Below are 8241 nucleotides of genomic sequence, written 5' to 3'. Positions count from 1 at the left end.
TATCCTTCCACCATTCAGAGGAATCGTTTCCGCTTCTTCTAATCTCACCATTACTTAAACCATATCTATTTACTTTCCAACTCCATTTACCTAGCAGTGCAAGGTTAAAAGCCCTCAAGTTTTTTACACCCAAACCCCCCTCATTTAAAGGTTTGCACACTTGTTCCCATTTCACCCAACAGATTTTCCGCTCTTCCTCACTCCCTCCCCACAAAAACCGTTTAAGTAATGATTCGAGTTTAAGGATGATACCTGACGGAGCCTTGAAGAAAGAGAAAAAATACACCGAAAGTGCCGACAAAACCAATTTTAAAATTACCACACGACCACCTATTGACAATTGTCTATTCTTCCACCTCGATAATCTGGACCTCACGGTATCTATGATAGGCTGCCACGTTGCTTTTCTACATGCCTTAGCGCCGATCGGTAAGCCAAGATAATCGAATGTTGAGGATCCTAATTTGCAATTTAGTGCTTTTGCCGCTTCATCTAGCTAGTACTGAGGAATTTTAATTCCAAATAAAAGGCTCTTGTGAAAGTTCACCTTGAGGCCCGACATAATTTCAAACAGCTTAAGGTTGCTCTTGATAGTTCTGACATTAGACCACCTTTTTTCTCCAATAATTAGCGTATCATCGGCATATTGTAAGAGTGAGAACGATTCTGCCCCTTCTGTAAATTTGTATCCATAAAACCTCTCTAACTCCACCGCCTTATTCATCAAAATGTTAAACCCTTCAGCAACTATAAGAAAAAGGAACGGCGCGATAGGGTTGCCTTGTCTAAGCCTATGACCCATCTTGAATTCCATCGTAGGACTTCCGTTAATCAAAACTGAGACTGATGCTGAAGATAAACATTCTGCTATCCACTTTCTCCATCTTTCAGGAAACCCCATTTTATCCATCACAAAGTCTAGAAAACTCCAGTTTACTGAATCGTAGGCCTTTTGGAAATCTACCTTAAACATCATAACTTCCTTTCTCTTCTTCCTCGCCTCGTCTACTATCTCATTTGCGATAAGGATACCATCTACAATCTGTCTTCCAGAGATGAATGCAGATTGAGTTTCTGAGATAAATGAACCAATCTCCTTTTTGATTCTGTTCGCCAGCACCTTCGATAATACCTTGTATATACAACCAATTAATGAAATGGGCCTGAACTCTAAGATTTTCATCGGACTCGTCTTCTTTGGGATCAGAACCACAGAGGAGCATTTGGCCCCTTTGACTATCTTGCCATTTTGATGAAATTCTTCCATGAATCTCAAAAAATCAGCCTTCATTTCATTCCAAATTTCCTTCACAAATTTGAAATTTACCCCATCCGGACACGGGCTTTTGTCGCTGTCGCAATCCCACACTGCAGTACGAATTTCTTCTTCTGAAAACTTTTGAATCAAGGTGTCTTTATCTCCTTCTTCAAGGTTTTTAAAGGTCATATTTTCTGGAACAAGTCTCACTCCATTAGCCGAGAAGCTACTGCGAAAGTGTTCAACTATTGCATTTTTTATATCTTCTGGCTCTGTCAATTGTCTTCCCTCCACATCAAGACTTAAAATTTCATTTCCCCTTATTCTTTTGTTGATACACCCATGAAAATATTTGGAATTTGCATCCTCTTCCTTCAGCCACTTTGTTCTCGACTTTTGCCATTATATTGCAATTAAGTCTTGATAGTTTAAACATTTGTGCAATTAGCTCTCTCTTAGCTACGGTCTCCTCTTCTGACATACCCCATTCCTCTCCTCTTGCTTCGAGCTCGTTAATTTCCGCCTTTGCCTTGTTGATTTGTTCTTCCAAATTCTGAGTACTATTTTTGTGCCAAGCATTAAGACTTCCTCTTATTAGTTTTAGTTTTTCATTTAGTACAAACATCCCCAGCCTTCCACCTTTATGTTTCTCCATTGTTCTTTCACATACTTATGGTAACCCTTTATTTCTCTCCAGCAGTTTAGTATTCGAAATGGTTTAGGTCCCCAATTCAATTGCTTTTCGCGCAGAATTATCAGACGGTGATCTGATAATTCTTTGTCTAAACTCCACTAGCTACACTCAGGCCATGTACGGTACCAAGATTCTGAGATAAGGAATCTATCGAGCCGGCTCATTGTTGGTCCGTTCACTCTAGACCAAGTAAACCTACTTCCATGGATAGGTAAATCTATTAATTCCGCCTCTGTGATAAAGTCATCAAAAGCCTCCATTTCTTCTCTCCTAATATAGTTAGTCGATCCTTTTCCTTTCTGATTCTTCTCGAATTAAATTGAAATCTCCCATCAGGCACCATCTAGCCTCGCTCTTTCCCGAGATCAGTGTCGAGAGGTCTACCCACAATGATTGTTTTCTTCTATCCTCACAGGGAGCATACACATTCAATATGATAACTGGATGCTTTCCTTCTCCCATTCTCCCTCCAATATAAGGTAATGCTCAATCGTATATTTTCTTTGAAGCGAGAAAACATTGTTATCCCAAATTGTTAGCAGACCTCCTGACCTTCCGATGGATGCCGAGAAAGCGAAGTCACAATCAGATGACCCCCACATCATTATACTATGGTTCGTGTCCACCACTTCCATTTTTGTTTCTTGAATGCAAATTAAGTCTCGCTTCGGCTTCTGAATTAATCTTTTAGCCTCTTTTTTCTTTGCTAAACCCCCTAAACCTCTTCACACAAAAAATAATAATAATTGATAATGTTTAATTTATATTGATTTTTTTTATATAAATAAATATATTAGAGAAAATGGGTGATGCACTAACCGGATAAAATAGTTTTACACTGTCAATCAATCATGAGCATGTATCCCGCTAAGTCAGTTTATAATTTTTAAATTACTGATATGACATGACTGAACCATGTATTTCTATTGGATGATAGTGTAAAATTATTTTACACTGTCAGTGCATAACCATTTAACTCATTCTTTTTCTCTTATGTAAATATTTTATTTGAAAAAAATAATAAAGAAATAACTATTTTTTCTCGAAAAATATGAAGTGTTATCAAACGTGACATTTAAAAATATCGTCTTATGGTTAGAATATGAGAGAAAGTTGTTATTGAATTATGCAACTCAACAACATTTTATCACATGAATGATCAATTGCTTATATAGTAAGCAACCACACTCATAGCTAACAACCTTTTAACTAATTCCTAGTTAGCTATTCTATCGACCAATTATATTCTAACACACTCCCTTAATCTGAAACTAGCAAAAGATACGAATTACAACATGATACAAATATTATATTCATGCATATTATCAGCAAGACTCAAATGACACAAACTCCAATTCTTGTTATGATGTAGTTGAAAGTCTCGAGATTCACTGGTTTAGTTAGCACACCTGCAAGTTGCTCTCATGTGCTGCAATGCTTTATGTCAATTGTACCAACTTGGTCAAGTCTTAAATCTATGTACTTGCATACATCACCAAGTGCTTTGACAACTTCATTGAATTCAACAAAGTTGTCATCATTCTCTTTGAAGGATAGAAAAACACTTAGAAAGGGGGGGTTTGAATAAGTGTAGCTTTAAAACTTGTAAGATAAAAACAATTTGCACAATGATTTTTATCCTGGTTCGTTGTTAACTAAACTACTCCAGTCCACCCCCTTGGAGTGATTTACCTCACCTGAGGATTTAATCCACTAATCACACGAGATTACAATGGTTTTCCACTTAGAAACACTCTAAGTCTTCTAGAGTATCCTGATCACAACTTGATCACTCTAGGAACAATCTGCTTAGACAACTTCTAAGACTTGCTAGAGTATACTGATCAACAACCTGATCACTCTAGTACTTACAACTTAATGTAAACAAATTCTTTTAAGAGTTACAATGCTTCTTATAAAGCTATTATCAAAACTGTGATTTTCTCTGAAGTTTAAGCTTAAATCTCACTAAGATATTACAACAGCAATGTAGTGAGTTTGATGATGAAGTTTGAGAGCTTTTGAATTTGACAGCGTTTCTGTATATTGCGCAAGTGTTGTAATTCGTAAGTTGTAACCTTGCGTCTCATCAGAACTTCATATTTATAGGCACTTGAGAAGATGACCGTTGGGAGCATTTAATGCTTTGCGTATTCCGTACAGCATTGCATTTAATGTTTCACTCTTTTGTCAACTACCTTGAGCCTTGTTTTCGCTGTGTCTACTGACATTGCCTTTAATAGCTTCTAACGTTCCTTTTGTCAGTCACAGTAGCCTGCCAGTCTAGTACTTGCTTCTTATCTGATGTTTGTGTAAACAACGTTTGAATGTCATCAGAGTCAAACAGCTTGGTGCAGAGCATCTTCTTGTCTTCTGACCTTGAAGTGCTTCTGAGCGTGATACCATGAGAGCTTCAGTGCTTCTGCTTCTATTCTCAAGTTCTTCTGATGCTTCCATAGACCCATGTTCTGATTCTGCTTGACCATCTTCTGATGTCTTGCCAGACCATGTTCTGATGTTGCATGCTGAACCTTTTGAGTCAGTGCTTCTTGCGCTGATTTTGTGCATACTCTTTATATAATTCCTGAAATTGAAATTGCATAGTATTAGAGTACCACATTATCTCATACAAAATTCATATGCTTGTTATCATCAAAACTAAGAATATTGATCAGAACAAATCTTGTTCTAACAATCTCCCCCTCTTTGATGATGACAAAAACATACATAAATGATATGAATTTGCGATCAGAATATCAGACGACTAAAGACAATCACACAGCTATAGCATAAGCATATAAACATAGTGTGTGAATATGTCTCCCCCTGAGATTAACAATCCCCCCTGAAATAAATACTGGAAGAATTTTATAAATAAAGGACTTCCCTGAGTATTTTCCATTTCAGTTGAGACGATCACATATGCTTATCTTTCAGAACATTCACAGCTTCTGATTCTTGCTTCCATAAGACAGCTTCAGAACTTGAATTTCTTCGATCTTCAGAACATTCAGCTTCTGATTCTTGCTTCCATTGGACAACTTCAGAGCTTGAAATTCTTCTTCAATCATTGCATGCTAGGTTGTATCAGAACATTATTGAATGTACCAGAGCATCATCGGAGCATCTCTACATCCTGAAATGTTACAGAACAAACTAAACGACAAAAGTCAGCATGAATGAATCAGAACATAAAATATGTATCAGAACATATAATTATGTATCAGAGCAAACACAAGTAATGTTACAGAGCATATTTTATAACTAAAAACATGCATCAGAACATATAAGAAATAAGAATGTGTTAGAGCATATTCTATCATTAGAATATCAGAACATTCTTCCTTCTTGCTTCTGATCTTGAAGCTTTGTAGCATTCAGCTTGCTTCAAGTTCCATGAGCTTGTTTCTATACAGAATTGGTTTTCCCCATGTCTCTGCTTCTTATGTTGAGCTTTAAAGAGGATCTTCAATTCCTGCAAAACACTCAAAGACATAGAACTTTGCAAGTTCTGTTAGAAATGTGGAGCCTTTCTCCCAGCAACTGATAGAGTAAATCAGATCATTTATCACATCTTTCTCCCCCTTTTTGTCATAACATCAAAAACATAAAAGATTCAGATGAAAAAACAAGACAAACAATATGAGAGAACAAAAGATAAATTTCATTGATCTTCCAAAGAGAGAAATTCATCAGAAGTACAAGAGGGATATTAGGAAACACAGATGCAGCAAACAAAGAAAACAACTAAGACTCAAGGACTAAGATGACCCTAGCTTTGACATGATCTTGGCCAGCATGTCATGAATCCCATTGTTGCTCTCAGTCTGCCTCTCCATGAAGGTGCGGAATTCAGCATTGATCGTGCGTTGCTCATCCATGCGAGAAGATAACTCAGCCTGGTTCTTCTGAATAAATTCCAGAGTCCTTGCGAGACGAGAAGGTTCATCAAAAGAAGCTTCACAACTTCTGTCCAGAGGGATAGCGTTCTGAACCGCAGCTTCCATGATCAGATCATCACCTTGATTTTCCTCAACAGGAATACTGTCAGCAGGATGATCTTCAGCATCTGCTTCTTCCATAGAAGCATCTCCATACTCTGCCGCAGGTACCTCAGAATCTCCATTCTCAAGAGCCTGAAGAATGGCAGCTAGATTCCTTGGAGCAGAAGGACCTTCAACTTCTGGAGGATCAGCAACTTCTGGAATGACCAAGCTTGAGTCTTCCTCAGAAGGATTTGCCCTCAGCAAGTCAAACAAGAATTTGAAGTCTCCAGTCAGAACTGGATACTGAGGTCTCCAGACCACAATATCTCTACAAGGGTTAGCTTCCATTGCTGCAGCAATTCTTGCTTCCTAAAGTTCATCAACAAACCTCTTCTCCTCAAGGACTCTCCTGTTTTTGATGGGATGATAGTAGATACCATTATCACCCTCAAGAAGATAACCAGCATAGCCAGGAGCAGCAGCTACTAGTCTCTTCTGAACAGCCATAGCACCCACTTGAAAATAGTGGCGAAAGCTTCTCCAGAGGTTTCTTGTGGAAACATCATCAAGACCATGGAAGGAAGCATCCTTCAAAAGGTCCAGCCTACAGATCACTTCATTTATGAACATCTCCAGGTAGATATGGGGTTCAGGTTCAGGTGGATTGAAGGTGGATTTGTAGTCAGGGTAGAGAAGGCAGTATGGATTGGATTTTCTGGTAGGTAGGGGATGGGATAGAGAAGGTGGAGGTGCAGTGGTTGAAGAAGATGGAATATCTATGGGGATGATTGAGGAGGAAGGAATATCTGTGATGGGAGTTGATGAGGATGGTATATTTATGATGGGGATTGATGATGATGGCATATCAGAAGGAGTTGGGGGATGGATATTTAGTGGTGTAGGGTTCAAGACAAGTGTAGATAGAGATGGGGGAGGTGGATTTGGTATGGTGAAGTTGTTTTGTGGTTCAGAAGGAGGCGGTTGGGTAGAAGTTTGAGGTTCAGAAGGAGGTGGTTGATATACCTTCCTGGAGAAGGTACCAGTTCTTATTGCTCGAAATGAATCCACTTTAAGAGGATCATAAGTGACCTTCTGCCTCTTAGCTTCTCTGACAGCTTCTTCTGCAGCCTTTCTCTTCAGCTTTACTTCTTGCTTCTTATGATCCTTCTTCTGAAGATCAGCAAGAGAAGGAAGCACTCTACCACGAATCCACGTAGGATCTACGGCAGGATTGAGTCCTAACAAAAACTTCCAAGTGATGCTTGACAGCCTTGTGAAGTTCTAGATGAAACATAGTAGCAAAGCCTTCAACAGGAACTCTCCTTGACAGAATGTCTGGGAAGCTTGTACCAACAGAAGTTACGTTCCTGATGAGATCAAGTCTGAACAGATCAACACCAATGAAGACAGGACCTTGAACAACTCCAAGGAATTGGGACGCTTCAGTGGTCCTTATAGAATCCAACAAATTACCTTCTATCAAAATAGTAGAGATCATTCTGGCATAAGGAATAGTATTTCTTGGAATGTGAGGACACTTCGCACGTTCTTCATCTCTAGACTCAACAATAGAAGTCTTCAGATTGTCAAACAGAATGTGAGAAATGTTGAGTTCCAATCTTCTTCCAATGCAGAAGAGAGTGTATTTGTGATCAGGACTGATGTAGGCGGAGGAGGAGAATAACTTCTTTCTGTGATGAAGAGAGCCCAGAATAATTTCAGCCCACACTTGATAAAATGCCCTCAAAGTACCAGTTTTATGATATTCAATACCGGTAGCATGAGAGATTTGATGTTCAACCTGAAACCAGTTAACTCTTCCAGGAAGAGGACCAGTGCAGCCTTCTTCATCCTCCAGGTTGTATAACTTCCTTATCAACTTTTCAGTAACTACAACTTCATGCCCTAGCACGAAGGAGATGATTGCAGTTGGAGTAACCGTTGCATGAACCCATAAGTCCTTCACCAGGTCTGGATAAATTGGTCCAACCAATCTATCAAGATAGTTTGACCATCCTTGTTCTAAGATCCTTGCATCAGGTTGAAAACCATTTGCTCTTAGGTTTTCAAAGTCCACAGCGGACTCACACAGAACTTCCAAGTCTTCAGTGGGTATAGTGCATGTCTTCAACGGAGCATACCCATGCTTTCTAAGAAGTATTTGAGTGGAAGTGAGTCTTTCTGCTGGGCTAGAGGAACTTGATGAAGAATTCATGACGATTGCTTGGTTACAGATCAAAAACTAGGGTTTGAGAGAGAAATGCAAAGAGAGAGAGAGAGACACAAGAATAGAGAAAAAGAGC

This window comes from Vicia villosa, unplaced genomic scaffold, assembly GCF_029867415.1.
Source record: "Vicia villosa cultivar HV-30 ecotype Madison, WI unplaced genomic scaffold, Vvil1.0 ctg.000896F_1_1, whole genome shotgun sequence".
In the NCBI taxonomy this organism is placed as follows: Eukaryota; Viridiplantae; Streptophyta; class Magnoliopsida; order Fabales; family Fabaceae; genus Vicia; species Vicia villosa.
The sequence above is the reverse complement of the archived record's forward strand: the minus strand, read 5'-3'. Positions refer to the sequence as shown.